The sequence below is a fragment of the Prunus mume genome, linkage group LG6 (assembly GCF_029339155.1).
Source record: "Prunus mume cultivar Tortuosa linkage group LG6, ASM2933915v1, whole genome shotgun sequence".
Taxonomy (NCBI): Eukaryota; Viridiplantae; Streptophyta; class Magnoliopsida; order Rosales; family Rosaceae; genus Prunus; species Prunus mume.
The window spans coordinates 22,153,899-22,167,826 of NC_142703.1; the positions used below are offsets into that span (position 1 = coordinate 22,153,899).

Consider the following 13,928-nt stretch of genomic DNA (forward strand, 5'->3'; position numbering starts at 1 on the left):
TAAAGTTCAAAGCCCTCGGCCATTGATAAAAAATGAAAAAATAAAATTGATTCCACAATAAAAAAAAAAAACATAAGCTGAGGTGTGAGAAAATAACAACATAGAACCCCCTGGACCAGGGTTGATTATCTTTCCAGCTACTGGGGTTTTGATGGCTGCAGCAGTACATCTTTAACCTGTTGAAATATAAGTGATTTAGCTGATATGATTTTGTATTTAGTTTTAAATTTACAGATTTAAATGTGAGCCCTTGGATTATAGTTCAAGTGGACAGCTAAGATCTAATCTTAGAATAGAAGAATGGATGGCTAGATTTAGATGATGTAATTTGGAATATCTTATTCCAGCTGTAATGAGTGCACAGTGTGTGCGTGAGAAATGAGAATAGAATTTCCCTTCAGCTCCTTCTTCAAGCTCTCTCTCACTCTGAAAAATCTCTCTGAAAAACCTCTGCTCATTCAGTAGAATTTAGTAGCATGCAAGTTACAAATAAGATCATAGTATGAATTCTAACATGGCCTCAGAGCCAGGTTCGATTGTTTAGCTGGGCGATTGAATTTGTGAAGAAAGAAGCGATTTGAAGAGCTTGGTTTCTTGAAGATCTGGGTCTAACATGGCAGGGTCTGGAGGTGGAGAGTTAAGAGCGCCGATCTTTGGAGGTGATAACTATGAGTTCTAGAGCATAAGAATGAAAACCATTTTCAAATTTTATGGGCTTTGGGAATTGGTTGAGAAGGGAATAGAGTGCTCAGATTCGAAGGGAGCTGGTGAATCTGATGCAAAGAAGAAAGAAAATGAAGAATCGAGTGGTGCTGGGAAGATGGTATCACTGAGCTACTCATAAAGGCGCTAAAGCTCTGGGTCTGATTCAAGGAGCAGTGTCTGATGAGATTTCCCCCCGAATTTCTCGTGAAGAAACCTCTAAGGGAGCTTGGGACATCTTGATGAAGGAATTCCATGGTGATAAACAGGTTAGAAGTGTTAAATTGCAAGCTCTACGTAGAGAATTTGAATATACAAGAATGAGAGATGATGAGTCCCTTTCTGCTTATCTTACCAAACTGTTTGATCTGATAAACCAAATGAGGAGCTATGGAGAGGATTTAGCTAGAGCAAGGATTTTTCCAAAATTACTAATCAGTTTGTCATCAGCTTATGATTCAATCTGTTCTGTTATTGAGCATTCTAAGGATTTGGATGAAATTGAGGTACAAGAAGTGGTAGCTTCTTTGAAGAGTTTTGAATTAAGGCTAGATAGGCACTCTGGAGATAAGACTAAGAAAGCATTTGCTAGTCTTAGTGTGAATCCCAAATCAAAAAAATATAGTGTAAGTCAAAGTGGTTCTAAGGATCAAAACAATTGGAAGACAAAAGGCAAAAAGTGGGATAATAAACCACCTGATGGAGCTAGAAACCCCTGTAAACACTATGGAAAACTACATTTTGGTGAGTGTCGATTTAAGGGAAAACCAAAATGTTACAATTGTGATAAATTTGGGCATATTGCAAAAGATTGCTACAACAAGAAACTAGCACAACAGCTCAACTATGCTACTCAGACCGAATCCACACCAACCATGTTCTATGCAAGTAATAAAGGCTCTACCAGTGTAAAAGGATGTGATGATGTATGGTATTTGGATAGCGGATGCAGCAGAGAAGACGTATTAGTTGATGTTGATAAGAATATAACTGCGAAAGTTGCAATGGAGACAAGACAACTGGTTGATGTTGTTGGAAAAGGAAATCTTGTTGTTGACACTAAGATGGGAAGAAGGTATGTCAAAGAGGTCCTGTTAGTTGCTGGTCTCAAGGAGAATTTGCTCAGTGTAGGGTAAATGATGGAGCATGGATATGTTCTGATTTTTGGTGCCAATAAGGCTGAAATTTATGATGATAGTTCTCTATCAAATATAGTTACTAAGGTGACAATGAAAGGCAACAGAAGCTTTCCTTTGAAGCTTCACACAACTTTATAGGTTGCATTAAGAGCAAATGTAGAGTCATCCTTAATTTGGCATAGAAGAATGGGGCATTAAACTTCACCAGTTTGAAGCTACTGTAAGATCAGGGAATGGGACTTGGACTGCCAGAAATTAAGCCTGTCAATGAAGTGTGTGAGGGTTGTACCTTTGGAAAGCATCGCAGAGATTCCTTTCCAAAAGAAAAAACAAGCAGAGCCACAATCCCACTATAGTTGGTACACACAGATGTCTGTGGACCAATGTAGGCTGTTACCAAAGCTGGAAGTAGGTATTTTCTTACCTTCATAGACGATTGTACTCGTATGTGTTGGATCTATTTCTTGAGATACAAATCAGAAGTTCTTAATGTCTTTAAGAAATTTAAAGCCACTGTTGAGCTGCAAAGTGGATATAAATTGAAGAAAATAAGAAGTGATAAGGGGGGAGAATATACTACTAATGAATTCAACAAGTTTTGTGAAGACATGGGAATGGAAAGGCAGCTAACTGTGGCATATTCACCACAGCAAAATGGAGTAGCAAAATGAAAGCATAGAACAATTATGGAGATGGCTAAATGCATGATGATTGAGAAGAAGATGCCTCTAGAATTTTGGGCTAAGGTAGGAAACACTGTTGTGCATGTTCAAAACAGATGTCCAACTAAGGCCTTAGACAAGAAAACTCCATTTGAAGCTTATAGTGGTAGAAAGCTAGGAGTTAAGCACTTAAGAGTGTTTGGTTCTTTGTGCTATGCACATGTTCCAAATCAACAAAGGCAGAAGCTTGACTTTGCTAGTACAAGATGCATATTTCTAGGATATGACAGCTACGAAAAGGGCTACAGATTATATAATATTACATTAGGAAAAATGATTGTTTCTAGGGATGTGATATTCAATGAGGCAGCTGTTTGGGATTGGAGTGCACGAAAGGAATGTGATATCTCAATACCTATTAATGAGACACTCACTGAGAGAGAAGAGGAACCGAATGATTCTAGCCTGAGTCAAGAAGAGACTTTAGAAGGGGGGTATATTGATTCTGACTCAGGATCACAAGATGTTGATCACACACCTCTGAAATACAAGAGTATTGCAAAAGTGTATGCAAGATGTAACTTGTGTATTATCGAGCCTGTGACTTTTAAAGAGGCTATTAAGGATAAAGCATGGCAGAAAGCAATGGAGAATGAGATAGAAATGATAGAGAAGAATAAGACTTGGGAGTTGGTTGATAGACCAAGTGATAAATCAGTAATTGGTGTCAAATGGGTGTATAAAACCAGGCTGAATTTGGATGGTACAGTTCAGAAAAACAAGGCTCGACTAGTGGCAAAGGGCTATTCTCAAAAGTTAAGGGTAGACTTCAATGAAACGTTTGCACCTGTGGCTAGGTTGGATACCATTAGAACATTGGTGGCATTGGCTGCACAAAAAGGGTGGAAACTGTTTCAGTTAGATGTGAAGTCTGCATTTTTGAATGGAGTGTTGCATGAAGAAGTGTATGTGGATCAACCGCTTGGTTTTATGGTTAAGAACAAAGAGGACAGAGTGTATAGACTCAAGAAGGCATTATATGGACTTAAACAAGCTCCAAGAGCTTGGTATGAAGAAATCAATTCTTACTTCACCAAGGCAGGTTTCCAGAGAAGTCCGAGTGAGGCAACACTATATGTAAAGGCTGCAGAAAGTGGTATTATTATCGTTTCTTTATATGTAGATGATATTATCTACACTGGAAGCTCAAAAGCCTTGATGATGGAGTTCAAAATTGAAATGATGAGGCAATATGAAATGACTAATCTTGGTTTACTTCACAATTTCTTGGGGTTAGGAGTGATACAAACCGAGTCTTACATTTTCTTGCACCATAAGAAATATGCTAAGACATTGGTAGACAAATTCGGCTTCAAGGACTGTAAAGCTGTAGCTACTCCTCTTGCAATGAATGAAAAGCTATCCAAGGAAGATGGGAGTGAACAAGCTGATGAAAGGATCTATAGGCAGATAGTTGGAAGCTTGTTGTACTTGACTGCAACAAGGCCAAACATCATGTTTGCAGCAAGTCTTTTGGCTAGATTTATGCATGGACTTACTAGAAAACATATGGGAACAGCCAAAAGGGTACTGAGGTACATTCAAGGCACATTTGACTATGGCATAGCATATGAGAAAGGAAAAGAAGCAAGGCTCATTGGCTATTGTGACAGTGATTGGTCAGGGAGTGAGGATGACATGAGAAGTACCTCTGGATGTGCATTTAATCTTGGATCAGGTGTGTTTTCTTGGGCTTCAGTCAAGCAAAGTAGTGTAGCTTTGTCTACAGCAGAGGCAGAGTACGTTAGTGCAGCAGAAGCTACTGCACAAGCACTCTAGTTGCGCTTTGTTCTCTCAGATTTTGGGGAAGAACAGGTGGGTTCTACTACAATTCTACGTGATAATACCTCTTCTATTGCCATAACCAAGAATCCGGTGCATCATCATACGACAAGGCATATAAACAGAAGGTTTCACTTTATCCGAGATGCTTTGCGAAATGGAGAGATTGATTTACTGTATTGCAAAACTGAAAAGCAGACTGCAGACATCTTTACTAAGGCTCTAGCAAGAGATCAGTTTGAATACCTGAGAAGAAAGCTTGGAGTGATCTCAGCTAAACACTTAGAAGGAGTGTTGAAATATAAGTGCTTTAGCTGATATGATTTTGTATTTAGTTTTAAATTTACAGATTTAAATGTGAGCCCTTGGATTATAGTCCAAGTGGACAGCTAAGATCTAATCTTAGAATAGAAGAATGGATGGCTAGATTTGGATGATGTAATTTGGAATATCTTATTCCAGCTGTAATGAGTGCACAGTGTGTGTGTGAGAAATGAGAACAGAATTTCCCTTCAGCTCCTTCTTCAAGCTCTCTCTCACTCTGAAAAATCTCTCTGAAAAACCTCTGCTCATTCAGTAGAATTTAGTAGCATGCAAGTTACAAATCAGATCATAGTCTGAATTCTAACATAACCAACTTCTCCAAATTCAGTAATGAAGAACCCCTTGGACCAGTAGCTTCCTCTGCCTTTCTCTTCTACTCCATGGCATTCTTTCTCATCTCTTTCCCTTTCTCACCCGACAGTAATTCTCTCACAAGCTTCTCCACTTCACTCCTCTTCACATTGCTATCAATCTCCAAGCCAACTCCCCACTGAGTGCACGAGAACCAACAGTTCGTCTGCTGGTCCGCAAAAAATGGCCATATAACCATTGGCACTCCAGCACTCAAGCTCTCAATGGTGGAGTTCCAGCCACTGTGTGTTAAGAATCCTCCTATGGATGGGTGGTTCAAAACTTCCTCTTGTGGTGCCCAACTGACCAACAAACCTCTTTGTTTCGTTTCTTGGGCAAATTCCGACGGGAGAATAGCAGCGTCACCCTTCACAAGGTCAGGCCTAATTGTCCACAAAAAGGGCTTTTTGCTATTAGCAAGACCCCAAGCAAACTCAACAAGCTGTTGCGGTGTCATAACAGTAATGCTCCCAAAATTAACATAAACCAGTCGGGTTCCTTGGAATCCAGCCATTGTAGGCACTCAGGCTCTTCTTTCCAAAGGCTGGAACCGATGGATGACGATATAGTGATCTGGGAAACAATCTTGTTCACAACCAAGTGATTGGGGCCAATGGTGTAAATTGGAGGATACATTGAAGAAAAAGCCTCCAACACTCGATATTCCAATGTGTCATAAGTGTTTAAGATGATAGCAGAAGCTTTGGAAGCTCTTTCTACCTCCCCCATGGCGAAGCTTAGCATCATGTCTTCTGGATCTGTGGTGCGTACAAAGCTTGGGAGATCTCTCAGACGAATATCCTTCACTCCTGGAATCCAGTCTATCGTGGTGTCCAAATACCCGTTTGTTAGAGAAGCCTCACCTAAAAAAGCATACATAGAATTTGTCATAGCTGCTTACCATTTCTATATCCCAAATTAAATAACAAAGATATAAAAATTCTTTCTTATAGGCTTAATATTTGTACATATTGTAATGGCCATCTTTCCCAACAAATTACCGACGTGGGCTTCAGAGCATCACATAATTTGTTAGATGAGAACCATATCACTCCCCAAGTTAACAAGAAAACAATAAAAGCAATATATATAATATACAGAGAGCTTCTATTGAGAGATCCCACAAATTAGCTTATTTGAGGGACACCCTCAAGGACCCACTTTGTATTGTATTTCACTAATCAAAATATATATTTTGTAAATACTCATTCAAATATCATCTCTACAAAAAATCACTTGAATCCGATATCATTTGACCACTCAAGAATTATTGAAATTTTAGTACTTTCTTGAAGCACCGTATTCATTGATTTTGTATGACACAATTGTATACCAAAATGGTTCAAATTTGTTTAATTTTTTGCAAGGATGATCTATGAATGTAGACTTGAAAAATAGATGGTTTGGACCGTTGAAAAAAAATTTGTAGGGGACCCTAAAGGATGTCCCTCAATAAAATTATTTGAATGATCCCTCAATAGAAGGGGATTGTATATATATATATATATATATCTATTCTCTCATCCGGATCCGTACGTTATTACTGTGAGGACGCCAATGTAAACAAGGATGAAAGCAGGGAGAAGTAGTAGAAAACACATAGCATCCAGACCTCCTCGGAGGTAGTTATTTGGTACTCCAATGCTCATCATTCTCTGTAATTCCTATCTTATCTTTTTAAGTTTTCAATCTCATTTTCATAAGGCTTTTGTGAATGAAAATTGCATGGATAAATGAGATGAAAAATAATTTAAAAAAAATAAGAGCATCCACAATCATGCTCTCTATTTTTTAGTTAAATTTTAGCAAAATACATATAAAAGTTATTTTAGGATGATATATGAATGTAGACTTGAAAAATAGATGATTTGGACTGTTGAAAAAAAATTTGTAGGGGACCCTAAAGGATGTCCCTCAATAAAATTATTTGAGTGATTCCTCAATAGAAGGGGACTGTATATATATATATATATATATATATATATAGCTCTTCTCTCATCAGGATCCGTACGTTATTACTGTGAGGATGTCAATGTAAATAAGGATGAAAACAGGGAGGAGTAGTAGAAAACACATAGAGTCCGGACCTCCTCGGAAGTAGTTATTTGGTACTCCAATACTCATCATTCTCTATAATTCCTATCTTATCTTTTTAAGTTTTCAATCTCATTTTCATAAGGCTTTTCTGAATGAAAATTGCATGGATAAATAGATGAAAAATAATTAAAAAATAAAGGAGGGTGAACGATGAATATTTGTGAGTCCCTTAATTTAATTGCTTTTCATATAACAACCAAACCAATACAAATAATAATATCACAAAATTTCATTTTACTGTATTAATTAGTGCCCTTTATTTTTCATGTAACATAACATGTACCTCTGAGTGGTGTAAGACCTTTGTCAATAAGTTGGCGATACTGCGTGTAGCCCATGAAGCCACATGCACTTGTAGTCCAGAACAGCGCCACCGGAATTCCAAGATCTTCACCGGCTTTGATGGCAAATGACATGACACCATCGGAGACAATACAGGTCACCGGTGGGAGGGCCTTGTCAAGACTAAGGTTAGCAAGCAGGTTGCGAAATGGTCCTAAGCAAGTCTTGCTTGTGGAGTCACAAAGAGACGGGATGTCTTGCGTAGCGTCAGCGGCCGTAGGGGGCAGACCATCGGGGATGGCTTCGAAACAGAAGTCCTGGGAGACGTGGAGGGCGGAGGGGCCTCGGGATTTGAGTAAGCGTTTGTGGTTGTACTCACTGTTGACAAAGGTGATGTGAAAGCCTCTGTGATGTAGGAGCTTTGCTAAATTCATCATTGGGCTTATGTGACCTTGAGCTGGGAATGGGAGACACACAGCATGATTCAAAATACTACGAGAGATGTAAACTTTATAGCAAATCTAGATCTGCATTACATCTGTTCTCTTGGCAGTATACATAATATTCAATATATTTTTACCACCATGATCTAGTTTTAACTTCTTCTGGTAGATTTATTGTTCCCATCTGAATTAGTGGATTCGACTCAATGGCCCTGAGTTCCAAGAGATATCGAGAAATTTCATGACTTCATTTTCAAAGATATCACGTCCGCATGTATATCTCTCACACACAGACATACTATTAACAAAACCAAAAAACAAAGTTAATACACTCCTTTAATATAGGATGCTTAGGGCCCGTCTGGTAACGTTTTCAGAGAGCATTTTCAGAGAATGTTTTCATAGAATGAAAACGAGAAAATGAAAACGCATTTTCAGAGAATAAAAACGCGTCTGGTAGCTTAGTTAAAAACTGTTTTCAGAGAACAAAAACAGTGAAAACCCGTCTGGCAGTAATTTGTGAAAATGACAAAAAATAGTGAATATGCGTTCGGTAAGAGGATTTTATTTTATTTTTTAAACTAACATTTTCACACATTTATGTATGTAATTAGTCCAACACCTTTTTTACTATGCACACCAAACATGTTTTTATCGTTTGATCTATTTTACTAAAATTAAAGAGCTTGGATTAAGTTAGTTTTAAGAAAAAGTGATATATCTATGCATTTGGCTTAGTTTAAATTAGTCGATTGAAACATTCATTGGCTTCTAGACCAAATATTACAAAAACTTGTTCATTGACACACAAGAAAAAAATTAATAATAATAAAAATTAAAAATTACAATAATATAATCAAGAGCCTTGGGTGAAATCACGCCACAAATCTTGTGCAATCTTATCTCTAATGTTGGTCATTTGTGCAATATTTTCCGGAGACATATCTAAATTTGGTGTAGCCATATCTTCACCCTCAACAATGATGTCTTCTACTTGAAACTCTTCGAACAACCTATCACGACGTGCTTCTCTTCCAAAAGTAAACTGAATAACAGACCACCATATACAAAACCCAACTCAAAACTATGAAAATCATTCTCAAAGATCCCAAAAAAAATACACTACAAGATATATCTCCATTAATAATGGCATAAAGCCAAGGGCTTTGGTATCCATTATCATGCGATTTTTTTAAGCAATTATCATGCCATAATTTCATTATATCAACTCGTGAGTTTGCTTCCTTTGCAAAAAAATTATCATGCCATAATTTCATTATATCAACTCGTGGGTTTGCCCACCATATACAAAACCCAACTCAAAACTATGAAAATCATTATCAAAGATCCCAAAATTAAGCACAACAAGGAACCCAATTGAGAAAATTATAAAGCTAAATTGCCCAAATAAATAATGAAGCACCAATGAGAAGAAAAACGAGGAATTACCTCAGTTAATGTGAGGTCTGCGTCACTCTTCTTCTTCTTCTTCTTCTTCTTCCCAGTAATTTTTAGATATATAAGAAACCTAATTTACAGAATACAACAATTATTTTTAGAACAGCCATGAACAAAGAACCATAGATCTAAAGGCACAAAATACCCAAAGCTAGAAAAAGAGGAAAAATATAGAAAATTACCAAGATCTTCCAAGAGCAGCTGTGGTCTGTGGTGATGGAGCAATCAGATAGAACAAAAAGCCTTAGTGGTGAAGAGGGGAAGAGAGACTATTGCCAAAGAGAGGAGTGAGCCAAGCCAGAGAGAAGAGTGGTCAAGAAAGGGGGAAAGAAGAGAAGGGTGAGTGAGGAGGAGAAAAAGCGATTCTGATAGGGAGAGAAAATTGAGAGAGAGATTGAGCAGAAGTCTGTTTTGAGCGTTTGTTTTCTGGGAGAACAAAAACATCTTTTTTCTGTTTTGTAGAAGTAAACGTGAAGTCCAACTCATTTTATGAAAACGTTTTTATGTTTTCTATTTTTATTTACCGAACATGTTTTTGCTCTGTTTCTGTTTTTTAAAAACAAGAACGGACCTTTAAAACATAAACGAACAGGCCCTTATTTTTCCATTTTCCTTTTATCCACCTACACTCCTTTTTTTTTTTCTTTTTTTCAAAAATACTTTTTACTATAACATACAAGGGAATGTAAGTAGACAAAAGAGGTGCGGGAACATACAATTTCCAACAAAAGAAAGTGTAAGAAGAAAAAAGTGGAGTGGGAAAATTAGCTTCATTAATATATTGGGCACAAAAGTTGCCAATACAAACTTGTGAATAATATAAGTTAACATTAAAATAAAGAGAAAATTTTAGCAATGCCCCCATGACTACATAGACCTTATTTCAACTTTGAAATTGGTTCTGAGTCCCTCTAATCTTTGGAAGCGTGTCAATGTCTCCACTTTTGTTAAGTTAGTTAATTCCTTTGTCAAATTCAGGAGCATTTCTATTCATTCAAGTTAGGATTTAGTTTGTGAGTCCTAAGGCAAAACTCTATAGAGGCGAGGAGGATGAAGCATGTCAATGTCTCCACTTTTGAGACAATGCTTCTTCAGGTAGTCGTGGTAGAGTTCATTTAGGCTCCTTGGTGGCTTTAGGGTTTCGGTTATGTTAGGTTTGTGGGCTTTGTTTGGAATTATTCTTAATTGTGGTCATGTAGGCTAGTAGTTTTAGTGTGGCTTAAAAGATTAGAAGAGATCAAAACCAAATTGAACTCTCAGAAAGCAGAATGGAACAAAGTCATTGCTTAAAAGAACCATAAAATAAAATATTTGCAAAGGCGATGTCCTCAAAAAATTTGAGCGGATAAGGGAAATTGTCACTCTTTGTCTTTTTTGTGTAGTTGTTACGGAAACTGAGAAACTTTGCAATGAGTAAAGAAGACTAAGCTCCAAAATTTGTCTTTGACGAAAAAAACAAAAACAAAATAAAAAATTCACTCAGCTCCAAATATACATGTCGGCTATAGGATATCCGCCTCGTTGGCTCCATCCGGATTGAAAAAGTTATTGGTTATAAGGACCAATATAAATACAAATAACCACATAAAGTTAGTATAAATACAGAAACATAGTAATCATAAAGGGTTAATCCAAATAATACGGAGGAGTTCACCGACAACGGCAAACCCACAAGGTGTGTACATCCATTTACAGGCACATATGGCCTAAGAAATTTTGGCCAAAAACCTTTAAAAAATTCGGATATATACTTTAGCGCACCAAATTATAACTGTAAATACAACCTTTTAACACTCACAAGTAGAAAAATATAAGAGTAGACTACAAACACACAACAAATTGAATAAGTTGATTTTTACAAAACCTAAAAAACAAAAACAAAAACTGCAATACAAATTACGTAAATAAGAGCTGATTTGCTACCACGTCATCACCAAGATAGTCAAGCAAGCACCAAACTTAGCCAAAATAGAAGGCCTTGAGTGGATGGGCAGGGAGCAGAGGTGGGGGAGGGAAGGAGAGGAGAGGGATGGAGGCCGCGGGACCCCAAGGAGGCAGCTGAAACTTTTCTCTATTAGGGTTTTTCTTTTTGGCTCTTTATTTGAAACTTGAAATTCAAAATAAAAGAATTATATGAATTTTAAAAAAAAAATGTATAAAATAATTATTTCAGTCAATTGAGTCCAACAGGCTGAAGGCCCAGTATTTGATTATCCAAAGTCCACTCCATAGGCCATACTCTAATTATTAAGTAAATGCTCCTGTCTCTTATAACTTTTTGTATATGTAATTCAAAAATAAAATTAATAAGAGCAATAGATTTGTAAATTGTAACTCAAATGGTTAAAAGAATTTTTCCTTACACTCGAGGTCATAGGTTCAATTCTCCCTCCTTAATATTACTTGTATAAAAAATAAATTTTTTAATTAGTTTATAATATATATTTAAATAATCATTTTGTTTTAAGAAAAAGTTCACGTTTAGAATTTCTTATATTTTCTTCATTTTATTTATATCAAGAAACCTCGTTTCTGATAAACATTTGTTATGGTTAATCAAAAGTCAAAAAGACTTATAATATTTTTTTTGAAAAAGGAAATTATGATTTCCTTTTAACCAAAGATTTACTTATTTATCAACCTCATTATCGTACCAATAAAAAATAAAAAGAGTAAAAACACTTTTCACCATTCAAACTCTCTTTAGAGAATATTTGATAAGCAAATTTATATATATTCCCCTTCTATTGAGGGATCTCTCAATTAATTTTATTTGAGGGTCACCCTTTAGGGTTCCCTAAGAATTTTTTTCAACAATTCAAACCAAATCCACATTCATACATCATCCTTGAAAAGCATTAGATAAATTGGAAACCATTTTGACATCTAATTGTGTTCTACAAAATCAATGAATACTGTGCTTTAAGAAAGTACTAAAATTTCAATAATTCAATTGAGTGGTCAAATGATATCGGATTCAAGTGATTTTTTGTAGAGATGATCTTTGAATGAATATCTACAAAATAGATAGTTTGAATTAGTGAAATACAATATAGAGTGGTCCCTACAAGTTTGTCCTTAAAATAAGCTTATTTGAGGGAATAATTTTATTTGATGGACACCTTTTAGGGTATCTTATGAATTTTTTTTAATCTTATTTGAGGGAATAATTTTATTTGAGGGACACCCTTTAGTGTACCTTATGAATTTTTTTTAACTGTCTAAACAGTCTATTTTTCAAGTCTTCATCTATAGATCATCCTTGAAAAAAAAAACAAATTGAAAATCATTAAAGCATCTAATTAAGACCAATAATATCAATCAACACGGTGCTTCAAGAAAGTACTTAAATTTCAATAATTTAATTGAATAGTCAAATGATATATGATTCAAGTATTCTTTTGTAGAGATGATCTTTGAATGAATATCTACAAAAATAGACTATTTGGATTAGTGAAATATAATGCGGAGTGGGTTCTACAAAGGTGTCCCTCAAATAAGTATTTGAGGGATCTCTCAACCGAAGCTATATATATATATATATATATATATATATATATTTTAAACTTTGCTTATGAAGTTGTGAGAGTACATATATATATTTTTTTAAACTTTGATTAATTTTTTTCCAAAAAACTTTGCTAAACGATTGAAGTATGCAAAAGGGTATATACCAAAAGTCTTATTGTGTGTGTGTATATATATATATATATATAAATTTATTTATTTATTTATTTATTTAACATTGAGAAAAAACAAAAAACAAAAAAAAGGTTCAAAAGACCAACATGGAGGAAATCAATGGAGAGTACAAATGGTAATAATACTTGGACGGATAATTCTTATATATCCAAGGTGTAGTGCAAGCAGAAGATGATCGTTTTCCTTCTCCTTCATTTCTCTCTCATGATTTTCTTCCACCATCTTCTTCGACCGACGAAATGAATTCATACTTACATTACTTGGAAAAGTTACCTCAAAAAGATATTTATTGTCTGATAAAGATTGCTAGCCAATGTAAAATCCATCCAAATTTCAAGACATGTATAGAAAATAATTCTACACATTGTGATAAAAAAAAAACACATTGCATAAATATGTGATGCATAAACATATGGCCTATAGCTTAAGTTCATATCATCTATGATTCTTTGAGAGGATGGATCAGGATTCAGGTGGTATGATTTTCGCTTCTAAATGAGACGATCACCTCGTTTATTGCTAGGAATAAATTAACGAGATGGTCGACATGCATCAAATATTGTTCAACGGGTGCTTTTGTTTTTTTGTTTTTATTGATGTATGATACTTGTTTATTGGTTGCCAGCACATTGTGTTGACATAACTTTGTTTTGGATGGGCTCACCGCATAATAGCATGTTTATACATTCAAAACAAAGTTACATCACTACAATGTGCTCGCCACAATTAGGCATCAAACTGATCACAAATATATTCCGTCCTCACATTTATGTGAGTTGAACAACATGAAAACGTACGTTCTTCAAACAAGTAGAAACAACTATAACTAGACAAATGACTAGTTGGTAAATTTCATCATCATTTGAATAAATAGGCGATCTACACATATAGTGTGGTCATCAGACTAACCAAGTACCCTACCCTAG

The 13,928-nt window shown here is 35.7% G+C and overlaps 1 long non-coding RNA gene and 1 pseudogene across 1 annotated transcript; both read right to left on the reverse strand.

Annotated features, from left to right (window-relative positions):
- Positions 1–137: 137 nt before the first annotated feature.
- On the reverse strand, positions 138–8,026 carry LOC148916462 (7-deoxyloganetin glucosyltransferase-like; annotated as a pseudogene).
- A 550-nt stretch (positions 8,027–8,576) lies between these two features.
- On the reverse strand, positions 8,577–9,366 carry LOC148916463 (uncharacterized). Its single transcript, XR_016128256.1, has 2 exons — positions 9,292–9,366; positions 8,577–8,887 (listed from the first exon to the last, which is right to left on the reverse strand). It is a non-coding gene; the product is annotated as an uncharacterized LOC148916463 (long non-coding RNA).
- Positions 9,367–13,928: the final 4,562 nt, after the last annotated feature.